This window comes from Citrus sinensis, chromosome 3 (assembly GCF_022201045.2).
Source record: "Citrus sinensis cultivar Valencia sweet orange chromosome 3, DVS_A1.0, whole genome shotgun sequence".
In the NCBI taxonomy this organism is placed as follows: Eukaryota; Viridiplantae; Streptophyta; class Magnoliopsida; order Sapindales; family Rutaceae; genus Citrus; species Citrus sinensis.
This window is the reverse complement of record NC_068558.1, coordinates 15051929-15067600: the sequence shown is the minus strand read 5'-3', so window position 1 is coordinate 15067600 and position 15672 is coordinate 15051929. Positions and strand designations below refer to the sequence as shown.

The window sequence follows — 15672 nt, the reverse complement described above, 5'->3', positions numbered from 1 at the left end:
TGCTTTATTGGTGAGTTTAACCACCAAACTAACTACTAACTCTTAACTTTTATTTTCAGTTATTTAATTTTCAGTATTTATTTAATTTTGCATTTTTTATTTTTTTAATTGGTGGGTTCAACCACCATTTTTTTTATTTTGCATTTATTTATTTATTTATTTATTACTTTGTTGGTGGGTTCAACCACCATTTTTGTTATTTAATTTTCTTTTGTATACTTATATTATTTGCTTATTTATTTATTTTATTTTATTTTGTTATCAATTTGTGTAAATATTATCTTTATAACATAACCCTTGCATGAGACATTGGTCTCGATCTTCAAGTGGCAGGTTAATTCATAGATCTCAATCTCCACCACCAATCATGGATGAGAATGAAGGCGAAAACGTTTTGGGCGAACTTAATCCTCAAATTGATCAAGGAGACAACCAATCTCAACATGGGCATAATCAGAATCAACCAAGGACTCTGAGAGACTACATGAATCCAACCAGAACCGGAGCACCGTCGTGTATAGTATTTCCTCCAGAAGCATCTCAATTCAACTTTAAACTAGGTATTATCCAACTTTTACCAACATTTCATGGTTTAGAATCTGAGAATCCGTACTTGCATCTAAGAGATTTTGAGGAAGTTTGTAACACATACACGGATCAAAATTGTAGCATGAACATAATTAGATTAAAGCTTTTTCCTTTTTCATTAAAAGATAAAGCTAAAACTTGGCTACAAAACCTTAGATCTGGATCAGTAAGAACTTGGAATAACATGCAAGAACTGTTTTTGAAAAAATTCTTTCCACCTCATAGAACAAATTCTTTAAAAGGCAAATCACTTCTTTCACTCAAAAAAATGGAGAAACATTATACCAATGTTGGGATAGGTTTAAAGAGTTGCTTAACATATGCCCACTTCATGGTTTTGAAACTTGGCGATTGGTCACTTATTTCTACGAGGGCTTAATACCCCAAAGTAGACAGGTTGTTGAAATGATGTGTAATGGTGAATTTAGGGATAAAAATCCTGAAGATGCACTAGATTACCTTGATCAATTAGCTGAAAATGCACAACATTGGGATACTGTTGGAACTTTTGAATTGACAAATAAGCAACAATCATCTCCATCTAGTGGAGGAATCCATAACCTTAGGGAAGATCATGATTTACAAGCAAAATTTGCATCCCTAGTTAGGAAAGTTGAAGCTTTGGAGCATAAAAAGAGTGATCAAGTAAAATCTGTTCAAGAAATTGCATGTAACATATGTAATTCGAATGATCATTTCACTCAAGAGTGTCCCACTTTGCCTGCACTTAAAGAATGTCTAAATGATCAAGCTAATGTCATTAACACTTTCAATAAACCAAACCCATATTCACAGACTTATTTATTTATTTTATTTTATTTTGTTATCAATTTGTGTAAATATTATCTTTATAACATAACCCTTGCATGAGACATTGGTCTCGATCTTCAAGTGGCAGGTTAATTCATAGATCTCAATCTCCACCACCAATCATGGATGAGAATGAAGGCGAAAACGTTTTGGGCGAACTTAATCCTCAAATTGATCAAGGAGACAACCAATCTCAACATGGGCATAATCAGAATCAACCAAGGACTCTGAGAGACTACATGAATCCAACCAGAACCGGAGCACCGTCGTGTATAGTATTTCCTCCAGAAGCATCTCAATTCAACTTTAAACTAGGTATTATCCAACTTTTACCAACATTTCATGGTTTAGAATCTGAGAATCCGTACTTGCATCTAAGAGATTTTGAGGAAGTTTGTAACACATACACGGATCAAAATTGTAGCATGAACATAATTAGATTAAAGCTTTTTCCTTTTTCATTAAAAGATAAAGCTAAAACTTGGCTACAAAACCTTAGATCTGGATCAGTAAGAACTTGGAATAACATGCAAGAACTGTTTTTGAAAAAATTCTTTCCACCTCATAGAACAAATTCTTTAAAAGGCAAATCACTTCTTTCACTCAAAAAAATGGAGAAACATTATACCAATGTTGGGATAGGTTTAAAGAGTTGCTTAACATATGCCCACTTCATGGTTTTGAAACTTGCGATTGGTCACTTATTTCTACGAGGGCTTAATACCCCAAAGTAGACAGGTTGTTGAAATGATGTGTAATGGTGAATTTAGGGATAAAAATCCTGAAGATGCACTAGATTACCTTGATCAATTAGCTGAAAATGCACAACATTGGGATACTGTTGGAACTTTTGAATTGACAAATAAGCAACAATCATCTCCATCTAGTGGAGGAATCCATAACCTTAGGGAAGATCATGATTTACAAGCAAAATTTGCATCCCTAGTTAGGAAAGTTGAAGCTTTGGAGCATAAAAAGAGTGATCAAGTAAAATCTGTTCAAGAAATTGCATGTAACATATGTAATTCGAATGATCATTTCACTCAAGAGTGTCCCACTTTGCCTGCACTTAAAGAATGTCTAAATGATCAAGCTAATGTCATTAACACTTTCAATAAACCAAACCCATATTCACAGACTTATAATCCTGGTTGGAGAAATCATCCGAATTTCAATTGGAGGAATAATAATAATGCACAATCTTCACAAGCACCACCTCCACAAAATTTTCAAAATCCTTAGCCTTATGCACCATATGTTCCACCACCCTGGAAAAATCTGGAAGACACAATGCATTCATTCATCAGAAAGCAAGATGTTATTAACAATCAAAATGCACAAACTTTTTCTGATTTGAAAGATACTCTTGCTAAAATTGCTTCTGCACTCACCATTCAAGAAAAAGGAAAATTTCCAGCCCAACCACAACCAAATCCTAAAATTCAACAAAATCCACCCACAGACCAAGTCAAATTAGTTATAACTCTTCGTAGTGGTAAGGTTGTTGATAGACCTATGCCTGAACCTTATGAAAATGATGAAAATTCAAAGGGTAAGGAAGGACTAAATGAACTTACACCTAGTGAAGAAATAACTAGTGTTCCACCTGAACCACCATTTCCGCATGCATTGAATAAACCAAAGAAATCAAACCACTCTTCTGAAATTTATGAAATCTTTAAGCAAGTGAAAGTTAACATTCCTCTATTAGATGCAATCAAGCAGGTTCCTTCATATGCCAAATTTTTAAAGGACTTGTGCACTGTTAAGAGGAAATTAAAGGTAAGAAAGAGTGCTTTCATGGCCGAACAGGTAAGTACAATTCTATCTACTAATAATAAGTTGAAATATAAAGATCCTGGTTGTCCTACCATTTCTTGTATTATTGGTAACCACAGAATTGAGCATGCTTTACTAGATCTTGGTGCTAGTGTTAATTTGCTTCCATATTCAGTTTATCTTCAACTTAATCTTGGTGAGTTAAAATCAACTTCAACTACACTTTTGCTTGCCGATAGATCAGTTAAAGTACCAAAAGGAATAGTGGAAGATGTTTTAGTACAAGTTGATAAATTTATTTATCCTGTGGATTTTATTGTCTTGGAAACTGAACATGTTGTGAATAATTACAAACCAATTCCTGTAATTTTAGGTCGACCATTTTTAGCAATTGCTAATGCTTTGATTAATTGTAGGAATGGTTTAATGAATTTATCCTTTGGGAATATGACTTTGGAATTGAATGTTTTCAACATGTGCAGGCAACCTAATGAAGAAAATGAGAATGAAGATGATACTGATGAACAAAAGGAATTGTTTGAATCTTGTATCGAGGAAAATATTCAAAAAGGGGATTTTTCTGAACTTTCTAATGTTTGTTTAGTTAATTCAATTGAGTCAAATAAGCAACTTGAACTTGATATTTCTAATATAAATTCGTTGCTTGATTCTATGCAGACTTCGCAAAATTATGATGACGAGCCAAAATTTGAGGAGCTTGGAAGTATTGAAAAGACAGAACAACAAGAAGCACCTAAAATGGAATTGAAACCTTTGCCTGAAGGATTGAAATATGCTTTTCTTGGAGAAGAACAAACTTATCCTGTTGTGATTTCTTCCACTTTAACAAGCGACCAAGAAGGTAAGTTACTAACTGTTCTTAAAAAGCATAAAAATGCAATAGGATGGACTTTAAATGACATTAAAGGCATTAATCCCTTAATCTGCACACATAGAATTAATTTGGAAGAAAATGCTAAAATATGTCAACAACCTCAAAGAAGATTAAACCCACACATGAAAGAGGTAGTCAAAATAGAAGTCCTTAAATTACTTGATGTGGGAATTATCTACCCTATTTCTGATAGAAAGTGGGTAAGTCCTACACAAGTAGTGCCTAAAAAAATCTGGAATCACTGTTGTTAAAAATGAAAAAGGTGAATTAATTCCAATACGAATTACATCTAGTTGGCGCATGTGCATTGATTATAGAAAATTAAATGAAGTCACTAGAAAAGATCATTTTCCATTACCATTCCTTGACCAAATCTTAGAAAGAGTAGCAGGACATCCCTACTACTGTTTTTTAGATGGATATTCAAGTTATTATCAAATTCCTATAGCACTTGAGGACCAAGAAAAGACCACATTCACATGTCCTTTTGGAACATTTGCATTTAAAAGAATGCCATTCGGGCTTTGTAATGCTCCTGCAACATTTCAAAGATGTATGTTAAGCATTTTTTGTGATATGGTTGAACATTGTTTAGAGGTCTTTATGGATGATTTGACTGTGTTTGGGAATTCTTTTGATGATTGCCTTGATAATTTGGAGAAAGTTTTAAAAAGATGTGTTGAAAAAGAACTCGTGTTGAATTGGGAAAAATGTCACTACATGGTTACTTCTGGAATTGTTTTGGGTCATGTTGTTTCTATTAAAGGAATTGAAGTTGACAAAGCAAAAATCGAAGTCATATCTAAATTGCCACAACCAAAAACAATTAGAGATGTGCGATCCTTTTTAGGACATGCATGATTTTATAGGAGGTTTATAAAAAACTTTAGTGCCATATCTAAACCACTTTGTAACCTCTTATTAAAAGATGCACCGTTTGAATGGAATGTTGATTGCCAAAAATCTTTTGAAAAAATAATTTGTCTTTTAACATCTGCACCTATTATGCAATCTCCTGATTGGTCTTTGCCATTTGAATTAATGTGTGATGCAAATGATTTTGCTGTTGGTGCTGTTTTAGGACAAAGAAGGGATGGTAAGCCTTTTGTGATTTATTATGCGAGCAAGACTTTGGATAGTGCTCAAATGAATTATTCTACAATTGAAAAAGAATTACTTGCTGTGGTATTTGCATTAAACAAATTTCGTTCATATTTGCTTGGCTCTAAATCTGTTGTGTTTACTGACCATACTGCTGTGAGATATTTGATGAGTAAACAGGATGCCAAACCGAGACTAATTCGTTGGATTTTGTTACTACAAGAATTTGACCTTACCATCAAAGATAAAAAGGGGAAAATGTTGTTGCTGATCATCTATCAAGACTCACATCCGAATTCTGCAATGATATAACACCCATAAATGATTCTTTCCCTGATGAATTTTTATTTTCTGTTACTTCAATGCCATGGTATGCTAATATTGTTAATTTTCTTGTTACATGTAAAATGCCTTTGCAATGGAATGCTCAAGAGAAGAAGAAATTTTTTGTTGAAGTAAAGAAATTTTATTGGGATGATCCTTATTTGTTCAAATATTGCCCAGATCAAATTTTTCGGCGATGTATTCCTGATAATGAGGTAAGTAGTGTCATTAATTTTTGTCATTCTGAAGCATGTGGTGGTCACTTTTCTTCAAGAAAAACTACTGCTAAAATTTTGTAGTGTGGATTTTATTGGCCTACCATGTTTAAAGACACATATGAATTTTACAAAAGTTGTGAAAAATGTCAAAAATTGGGATCAATTACTAAAAGAAACATGATGCCCTTAAATCCCATACTTGAAATTGAAATATTTGACTGTTGGGGAATTGATTTCATGGGTCCATTTCCATCATCTTTTGGATTTGTATATATATTAGTTGCAATTGATTATGTCTCAAAATGGATTGAAGCAATTTCTTGTCGAAATAATGACAGTAAAACTGTGATTAAATTTTTAAGAGAAAATATTTTAAGTCGATTTGGAATCCCTCGAGCCATTATCAGTGATGGAGGTAAGCATTTTTGTAATAAGTCATTTGAGTCTTTAATGAAGAAATATGGAATTACACATAAAATTGCTACCCCTTATCATCCTCAAACAAATGGTCAAGTTGAATTAGCAAATCGGGAGATAAAACAAATTTTGGAAAAGACGGTTAACCCAAACCGAAAAGATTGGTCTCTTAGACTTAATGATGCACTTTGGGCTTACCGCACTGCATTTAAAACATCATTAGGAATGTCACCCTATCAGTTAATTTATGGTAAACCTTGTCATTTACCTGTTGAACTTGAACATAAATCACTTTGGGCTATTAAAGCTTTTAATTCAAATTTGGATGATTCTGGTAATGTGCGAAAATTGCAATTGAATGAACTTGAGGAATTAAGGAATGATGCATATGAAAATTCAAGAATTATTAAGGCAAGAACAAAAGCATTTCATGATAAAATAATTTTTCGAAAAACATTTGAGATTGGTTAAAAAGTGTTGCTTTATAATTCTCGTTTTCATATATTTCCAGGAAAGTTAAAGTGAAAATGGAGTGGCCCATTTGTTGTAAAAAATGTATATTCATATGGGGCCATAGAAATTGAGAATCCAAATAACGGTGTCACATTTAAAGTTAATGGTCAAAGGTTAAAACCATATCTGGAACATCACCCACGTGACGAGGACACCAAAATTAATTTGGATGACCCACCAGTTCTTGATTAAGTCTTTAATGATTTTTTTTTGTTTTACTATTATTTTACCGTTTCATTGTTTGACTTTTTTTTCCTTAGATTGATGCACTGTAGTTTTTTTCAAAATGGAGTGGCCCATAGTTTTTTTTAACATTGTTTTTCTTGTGTAAGCGTGTTTGTTTGACAGTTGTACATTCTCTCATCAATTTTCATTTTACATCATGAGCACCTCAATGAGAAAATACATGTTCGCACATCTTAAAAGATTCCGGCGTATAAAATTTCACTTAAGAGGCCTGATACAAAGCTGTAAATCACATCCACTTTAGGATCTGCAACCACCAGAATTCGTGTCCTATGTTGAGGATCTAGAGGGACAACTCAGAACAGTAGAGAGTGGCATATATGAATTTCAAATGGAGCTTGAGGTTAACTCAATGAAAGGACGAATGTAAGTTCATTTTCCTTTTATATTGTGTGCTTCTTTTTACTCGCTTTCACGCTTGATTTGATTTTGCAGATTTGATTTTGGTGTGTTTTGATTTATTTTCCCGTAAAAATGGCGGATAACGATACTTCGTGACTTCATTAGTCGGTATCTTCAGTTTCCCACAATAACTGAAACCCCAAAATCAAACATGGAAGAAATACAACATAAACTCCATAAGCATTTTCCCTCTCTCCCTCAGAATGCCCTCAGGAAAATTTATAAAGCTTGTTGTGAACGACTGCGTTTGTTAATGATCAATGGCATTCCTTCTGACATTCGTTGGTTAATTGAAGCAAAGGTCCGATTAGCAGGTGAGTTTTTTGGTCAATTTGTTTCTTACATGCCTGGTTTTGGTAAAAGTACGTTTGCTAAGAAAAGGAGAGCTAAACGACTTGGCTCAAAATGTCATAACTGTGTAAGACTTGGTTGCAAACGACCGGATTATAAATCTTTAGGAATGGTTTCTGATACTCGTGAAGATAAAATTAAATTCATTAAAGATGGCATGAGTAAAGAATTGTTGGATGATATCTTACGATCTCTTGAGACGCATCGAAGCGGAATTGTGCAACGTGAGATTTACAATTTGTGGATACTATTCCAAAAACAAAGTGCACAGTTAAGTCTTGGGAATTTGACTCAAAAAGACCCTGTTTGCCAGTTTATAAGAAAACTGGATGGGAAGCCGATCCTCGACCCATAGAGGGCGTTCAAGCCGTTACTGGACGTAAAACCAGAGGAAGATGTGAGCCACAATCACAACTACCAGTAAATATCCTTTCACTTCACTGTTATTTTACTTTACTGTTATTTTATCATTTGCATTATTGCATTTAGCGATGTGATTTTGTATTTATTTGGTTTCTTTTACTGTTTGTTTTTTTTAATCATTACTTTTTTTTTACTGTTTGTTTTTGAATTATTGAGCCACGAGCTTTCCTTGTCATTTGACAAATATGACAACCCATTTACAGTTGTTTCTCATTATTTATGTCACCAAGATCTTTAAATATGAGCTCATTTTTCAAACACTCACAACTTGTTTTTGAAAAATTAGTCCAATGGCAGCATCTTCGAGTAAACAATTCAAAAATATTTGTGTGCTCTCTGGGTTTCACTATGGAAAGTACAAAGAATTCGTTCAGGCAGCTGTAGATCTTGGTCGTGTCATAGCAGAGAGGAAACTGCATCTTGTATATGGAGGAGGTGAACGAGTGTTATCAAGACTTGTCTCAGAAGCTGTTTTTACCAGAGGAAGCCAAGTACTCGGCATTATCCCAAAACCCATGAAACCGCTAGTGTGCATGTCTGGCCCACCAATTGGAGAAGAATTAGTGGTATCAAGTATGCAAGAGAGAATATCTGAAATGATGAATTATGCTGATGCTTTTATTTTCTTGCCAGGAGATCTTGCAACTTTTGAGGCACTAATTACATTTGCATCTTGGGCCCACTTGAACATTCATAAAAAACCCATCGGTTTGTTAAATGTTAATAATTTTTATGACGGCTTGCTAACTTTTATTAACCATGCAATAAAGAATCATTTTGTTCCACATTCTGTAAAAAAATTCTTTATCTCTGCTTCTACTGCTAATGAGTTACTTGATCTTTTGCAAGCTTATACACCAGAGCCAGATCCACAGACTGTTGCACTGAATTGGTCGACTAATGACGGTAACGGTAACGGTAACAGTAGTAGTAATAAGAAGTGCGATTTAGATTTAACTCTCCGTTTGTAAATATTTTCTGTTGTAGTGTTCATGTGATGTCTTCTACACTCTTTCTCTTTCCTTTTAAAACATTGAGGACAATGTCTTTTTCAGGTTGGGGGGAGGGAATAGTTGATAATTGTGGAATGTCTTAGTCCTGGTTATGTGTTTACAAAAAAAAAAAAAAAACAAAAACAAAAACAAATTTTTTTTTTTTGTAAAGACTAACTTAGGACAAATTTGAGTCAAAGATGGCAGGATATAGAGAATGTAGTCTCTCTAGAAACGCATCTTCTTAATCTTAAGGGTGTTGTTAAAAAAAATTGACTTTTTTTTCATCTTTGTTATTTACTTTTAAGCTTCTGCATCAAGTTCAGGTGAGATCTCCTCTTCTTCTTCTTTTATTATTCTCTTTTATTTTTATTTATTTTTTTTCTTTTTGCATATCTATAAAATTATAAACTGTTAAGATAATGTTTAGATTAGGTTGCGGGGTGGGGATAATTGACGTATGTTTTAAATATGTGTGTTGTTTTTCTCTTTTCTCTTTTCTTTTCTTTGTTAAAAAAAATAAAAAAAAAATTATTTTTTGTCTAGGATGACCGTGTAAAGAGTCACGACTTTTGAGACGCATCCTAATAGTCTTGTTGTATTATATTTTGATTTTGAGATTCATAGTAAGTTGTTTTTGTTCCCTTTTCTTTGAATTACTCAAATTTGTGAACTCTCCACTTGGTTATTAAGTTATTTAATTGTTTACTCATTTAACAGGTATTATTGAATCATTCTTCACACACACTATGACACATACTAGTGGGTTGTAAGTTAAAGTTTTACAGCATTTAGTTCTTTTGATTTATTAGGAATAGTATCTAAGGTAGTAGAAAGTGTATATTTCCAAAAAAAAAAAAAACAAAAAAACAAAAAAACAAAAAAAAAATCAAAAAAAAAGAAGAAAAAAAATGTTTTTAATTTTGTTATATCTAGAAACCCGAGTAATTAAGTCCGTAGGGGTGTTTCAACACCTAGTGCCCTAAGGTCAACTGGTCTGGGAGTCACTGGCCTAAAGCTCGCTACATGGGTAATAGATATATTGTTTGTTTATTAGAAACCCGAGTAATTAAGTCCGTAGGGGTGCTTCAACATCTAGTGCCCTAAGGCCAACTGGTCTGGGAGTCACTGACCTAAAGCTCGCTACATGGGTTAGAAATGTAATATAAAAAAATGTGTGAATAATTTATTGCCTAAAGATATAATTTCTAATGAATTTTAGAACGAAAATGTTGTTTTTCTTTTAATGAAGCCCCATAAGTATTGTGTTAATTACTTGAGCACAAAAGAAGGTTTGATGATATTCTGGATAATGAGTGAACATCAATGTGGTAAAGGAATTTGGGAGAGTTCATTTATTTGGTAATTTAGAGGATAGATGAACAACTATTAACTTTTATGTGAATTTTATAAATCTTAATATAACGCTTTAATGGCTAGAGGGCTAGCAATAAGCTGGCTGGGGGGTGTGATTAGTATTAAAAATTATTTAATTATCCAGCGATAATATGTTATTTTATGCTTATGTTATAATTTATATTTGTGTTTATATAATATATTATGAATTATTAATTATGTTTTAAATATATTTAATTTTGTGTATTTTTATGTGTTTATTAGGAAAATTATTAATTTCACGTACTTCGAGGCTTCAAACAGATAAACGGAGGTCAAATTTGGATTCCGGAGGTCCGAAAACCTTAAGATCAGTCAAGATTGGCTTAAAATTGGGCTTGTGTAAAAAAAGTTGACTTTTCCTGTTGACCGAGCATTGATTGGATGATGAAATAAGTTTACAATAGATATGAGTGCATGGGATAACTGGCAATCTTGACTAAATCTCAACCGTTCATGATTCAATGGCCATGATTGTGCCACGTGGCAATGGTTGGTGAAGCAAGTTGGAGGATCCGAATCTTTGTATTCGGGTCGACCCGATCCACCCATTAACCCACCAAATCTCAACCGTTCTTTGGGTAAATCGGACGAGTCAAATGATGCCATGTGTGATGTTGACTTTGGAAGTTTGACCAGCCATTGAATCTTGATCTAAGGGTTGTGAGGAGCACATGCATGAAGCCTATGATGGATCGCAAAGCACTGGATTATGAATTTATTTTTCTATAAATAGAGCCTCATTTTTATGTTTTGATCATCTCTCTACAACTCTCTTCTTCTCAAATTCTCTCCATCTCCTTGTAATCTTGATTTCCAGGTGTGTTTTTAATATTTTGTATAATTATTTTCATTAATAAAATTAGTTTTATTTCCAATTTTAGTTGTTTTTATTTCTTTTAATTATAAGTAATTCAATTTTACTACTTCTTTTTATTTTAATTATGCTTAACTAAATAATATTAGTTAGGGGAAGGTGAAACTCTTAAGAAATAAATATGATTTAATCAAATTCTATGTTTAATTTTATAAATTAAATTATTTTCTATTTAATTTTATACATGTTTTATATTTTGAAAATTTGATTTATTGTAGACAAACAAATGAATTTGGCACAATAAATTCTTAAGATCTTAATATAAGGCATGGTGAAATGGTATTTTGACTTATTGTAGACAAATTAAATTTTGGCACAATAAATACTTAATCCATCATAAAATTAAAGGGAAAATAATAATAATTTGTATAATTAATCTTTTGGGTAATAAATCTAAAACAAATTGGCAAAAAGAATTTATTAAGTTTTATTTATTTTTAAGAGTGGATCTATAACCCTAACTAGTTCAATTCCATAGTTTCATTTAAATTAAGTTGTTTATATTCAAGTTTTAATTTCAATTTTTAGATAAAATAAAATAAACTAATTAAATCTTTTCTCTGTGGATCGACCTCGGACTCACCGAGTTATAATACAACAAGACACTCTTATACTTGGGAGTTAAAATTTACTTTTAAGTTGTGTCACATACAATCCTAACTTGTTTTCAGAAGCCTCAATTCCAAAAGGGATGGAAGAGTGTCTCTTATTACCTGAATCTTTCCCAAATTGTTTCCATATATATTTAGCAAAACTCATGGTATAAAATTTCCAATCTTGATCTTCGAAAACTAACTTTCTCGAAGGACTGCTTCTGTTTCCGCACCATCTTTTTTCCTTTTTCCCAACAATAAAAGGACTATATAGATCCCCATGTCTATCTGTTTTGCCATAAGGAAATACATATTCTTTTAACAGAATATGCATTTTCAAGAACTGATGCATGCTAGTTAATGTTCTTTATGAACATCAGATTCAATCATATTTGTTTAATTGGAGAAAGAACTCTGTTGGAGCAGCAAGAGAAATTTTTCTTGTAAATTTGTGGGATCTCATCAATTTCATCATCAGATATTGCTAAAAAGAATCTCAACTTCAACCATGATATTTTGGGCTACACTAAAAACTTTGATGATGGAAAGTGGCAGCAAGAGGAAGCTGATTTCTATAGTTGTCGATATTTCTCTTATAGATTTGTTCAAGTTGAACTGCAAGGCTATTTGGAAGATCTGTAATTCTTTTCTGGCTTCGTATTGTATTATAATGATGGATGATGCTTTGGGGGCCATTTGGATCTGCACGTTAATATTTGGGGAAAAAAATTAGTGATAAAAAGAACTATAAACTCAACTAGATTTAATCAATTTATAATATGGTAATCCTGGGGTGTATATATTATTTTTGTTGGTATTTTATCACAATTTTATATTTTTATCATTTTTGTTTGGATATATTTCGTTCTCATTGTAATATCCCACATTAATAGCGAGTAAGTTTCTAAACTAATTTATAAGTCATGAGCTTTCTTAATTAAGTAGGCGTATTTTGGGGTAAGTATTAATGGTTTAAAGATGTTTCGGTTTCCCATTAAAATCAGAATTGATAATGTTATGGATGAGTTTCTAAACTAATTTATAAGTCATGAGCTTTCTTAATTAAGTAGGCGTATTTTGGGGTAAGTATTAATGGTTTAAAGATGTTTCAGTTTCCCATTAAAATCAGAATTGATAATGTTATGGATGAGGATATTGTCTTGATAACTATATACTCAAATAAAATTACTTGAAAATCATTGGGTCAAGTTTTTGGAAGTACATTCAACAATATTTGTAGATACATCCTGACTTATTCTCAGAAGCTCTCTTATTATCTGAATCTTTCCCAAATTGTTTCGATATATATTTAGCAAAACTCATGGTATGAAATTTCCAATCTTGATCTTCGAAACTAACTTTCTCGAAGGACTGCTTCTGGTTCCGCACCAACATTTTTTCTTTTTTCCCAACAATAAAATGACTGGATAGGTCCCCATGTCTATCTGTTTTGCCAAAAGGAAATACAAATTCTTTTAACAGAATATGCATTTTCAAGAACTTATGCATCCTATTTAATGTTCTTTATAAACATGAGATTCAATCATATTTGTTTAGTTGGAGAAAGAACTCTGTTGGAGCAGCAAGAGAAAATTTTCTTGTAATAACCAGAAATGATAATGAAAGGAAAAGGATTTAATTATACATTCTGTTTTTGTCAATAACAACACTAACACAAGTCAGTACAGGGCAAGCGTACATATAGTCATTCCTAGAAGCAGTCTGTCAGCATTGGATTCTCCATCAAGGTTTGGTACTTAGTAGTGAGGACAAAACCAAACTCAAGTGCTACACACTTGTATTATATTAATGAACAACAATTTTCCTTTTCCAAAAGGTAGGGGGTGAGTAAAATTCAGATAAATTCTTTAATTCCACTCGGATGGTCAGTTGAATAAAGCTGTTTGGAAACTACTCAACTAAGCTCATGGGGACACTTAACAACAATTTCTATATATGCATTTTTAGAAATGCATCCTCCTGCAACTGCAATTCTCACGCTGCAACTGAATTATTTATAAATAACACTCACAGTAACCACTATGTCCTAGCTTATTAAAGACAGACAAAGGGCCAAAAAACCAGAAGTAATATATCAATTTAATGTATACAGGCCGCAAGAAACAAGGTTTGATCCATGTAATATGCTGCTTTTGTTACAAACTAGGAAGAAAAGAAAGTGACCCACAGTAAGAATAATAATGCTCGAGGAAAACAATAGACTCTTTATTTCCTGTCTATATTGTGCTGTTGGTTATTAAAGATCAAGAAACTGAAGGGTAGTGGTGAAGTACTCAAAACTAGGAGCAGAAGCAATACCAGTAGTACTGGAGAGTAGTAATAGGGCAAAGAGCAGGGGATGGAGATCAGTAGCGAAGAAGGTGACTAGTGGTGGTGGATGCATGAGAAGGAGGAAGTTGGTGGGTGCCATTATTTCAAGGACAAACAGGGTGGTTTTATGGGGTTGGGGATCTCTTCAGCTTGAGAAGATGGTTTGTGGGATCTCATCAATTTCATCATCAGATATTGCTAAAAGGAATCTCAACTTCAACTACGATATTTTGGGCTACACTAAAAACTTCGATGATGGAAAGTTGCAGCAGGAGGAAGCTGATTTCTAAAGTTGTTGATCTTTCTCTTATAGATTTGTTCAAGTTGAACTGCAAGGCGATTTGAAAGATCTGTAATTCTTTTCTGGGTTTGTATTGTATTATGATGATGGATAAAGCTTTGGGGGCCATTTGGATCTGCACGTTCATATTTGGGGAAAAAAATTAGTGATAAAAAGAACTATAAACCCAACTAGATTTAATCAATTTATAATATTGTAATCCCAAGGTGTATATATTGTGTTTGTCGGTATTTCATCACAATTTTATATTTTTATCATTTTTGTTTAGATATATTTCGTTCTCATTGTAATATCCCACATTACTAGTGAGTGAGTTTCTAGACGAATTTATAAGTCATGAGCTCTTTTAATTAAGTTGACATGTTTTGAGATAAGTATTAATGGTTTAAAGATGTTTCAATTTTCCATTAAAATCAGGATTGATAATGTTATGGATGAGGATATTGTCTTGATAACTATACTATATAACTATATAGCTTAAGAGCGAGGGCTCGAATGATTGAGATTTGGTGTTTTGGGATTGAGATAGGTGAATTGAGTTTATGATTTTATTACCATGACATATTTTTAGAGGAGTTATTGAATAGGACTAAGCTATATGCATATTATGCCCTTTTTTTAGCTTCACTAGTTAAGGAAAGGATGACTTTTATATGAGGAGCTAATGCCTAAACGTCATGCATTACTGTTGATTCTGCTACGACAAGAAACAACAATATACATACTAACAATTTAACCTTTCACCAGGCTTATAAGTAAAGGACGACTTTCACTTATTTTTTTACCTCCTGTGTCTTCGTCTTGCTCTTATAACATTCTTCTGCTGGTCTTCTTTAACTAACCTCACAAACCATTGTGGTTTTCCAGTTGAGAATACCATGTGTTGATGCTGAAATCTGCTCGCCCTTTACCCGACCAGATTTCTCCACCAACGCTTATATGTTTAATGGAACGATGTCACTCTCTCTTTGCCTTAACGGTCGCTTACGTCACTGGGTTGAAGTCACCCCTTTTTATCTTGCTAAGCCTGCGTTCACAAAGAAATGGATCAGAGACGCTGGTGGTTTTACCGGCGTAAACCCTCTGATGCCTAAGTTAGCACAAGGTGTTTATGGA

At 33.0% G+C, this 15672-nt stretch overlaps 2 non-coding genes and 1 pseudogene across 2 annotated transcripts; 1 reads left to right on the top strand and 2 right to left on the bottom strand.

Annotated features, from left to right (window-relative positions):
- Positions 1 to 818: 818 nt before the first annotated feature.
- LOC127901590 (small nucleolar RNA R71) lies at positions 819 to 926 on the bottom strand. The gene has a single exon (XR_008053834.1). It is a non-coding gene; the product is annotated as a small nucleolar RNA R71 (small nucleolar RNA).
- Positions 927 to 1971: 1045 nt separating this feature from the next.
- Positions 1972 to 2079, bottom strand: LOC127901589 (small nucleolar RNA R71). The gene has a single exon (XR_008053833.1). It is a non-coding gene; the product is annotated as a small nucleolar RNA R71 (small nucleolar RNA).
- Positions 2080 to 2102: 23 nt separating this feature from the next.
- On the top strand, positions 2103 to 11269 carry LOC127901400 (uncharacterized; annotated as a pseudogene).
- The last annotated feature ends 4403 nt before the right edge of the window (positions 11270 to 15672 follow it).